We start from the raw sequence: 1097 nt of genomic DNA on the forward strand, positions 1-1097 counted from the left end.
TCCGCTTGTAGAGCATTGGAACTTCTCTGCCACAACAGGCACCCCGAATCTCAAGTTTATGCCAAACTGTCCCCGCTTTCTCCAACATCACTCGGAGAGCCAGCAACGACACATGAATCCGACAGCAAGGCCCACTGAAAGTGGCAAGGGGGATAACCAAGTCGCCATTTGGGTCTGGCAGACTGACCCGCTCAGTGGAACAAACTTGTGCCATCATGGGTATAAATTAACTTTTCGCGAAACGGATGAGCTTGCATACAAACGTAAAACACGAAAAAAAAAAAAAAGATGACCAACTTGTGTTTCTTCGGAGTCTTCACTTTCACTCAAGGCCTTACTTCTGTAGGGACAGCATTGCGATGTGGACTTGATTGCAATAGTAGCCTGGTAGTTCATAAAAAAGCCTAACAAATTTCAGGCTTATTGTTCGTGGGCTGCTTGCTTGTCTTCAAACACTTGAGTAAAAATGAATGAAGTTGTGGAATTCCTTCCAGAACAGAAGTATTTCTTATTTTCTTTTATTACGTCAGGCTGAAAAAAGGCAGACCTGTCATAGAGAGCTCAGCGCTACGCTAATATGTACAAGAAGCCATTTCAGCTTTTTACTGGTCACAGTGATCCAATTTGATTTGGTTCAAATATCTGAGTGTTTTTCTTATACTTTGGTTCAGGCTTTTCCTCTTCGGTACATCTAGCGCCAATATAATAGCCTAAAAAAAGAATAATACGAAAATCACGTAATAATTGTGTTCACGCTCGAGACACAGGGCTCCAGGTCTCGCTGTTTTTAGTCTTTAAATGGGAGTGGAATAAGAACCGAATTTCATGTCAGTTTCATATTGCCATTATTCATAGTTAAGAGTTGAAAGATGCATACTTCCTGGTGTTCCTTTGGTCTCTACTTCAGCCAATCAAAGAAGTTCTTGATGAGAAATATATACGAGGCTTTCAGATAATACAGATACGACGGTGCGATGAGTTATATTTAGAAATTGAAGGCCTTCAACACAGAAGGCGCTTCCAGTTAACATTTCTTAATCGGCATTGAGGTTCGAAATATCGAACGTGAGAAACACGCTTTTGATCGCATGCTAAGC

This window comes from Amblyomma maculatum, chromosome 1 (assembly GCF_055883805.1).
Source record: "Amblyomma maculatum isolate TAMU_Amacu chromosome 1, ASM5588380v1, whole genome shotgun sequence".
Classification (NCBI taxonomy): domain Eukaryota; kingdom Metazoa; phylum Arthropoda; class Arachnida; order Ixodida; family Ixodidae; genus Amblyomma; species Amblyomma maculatum.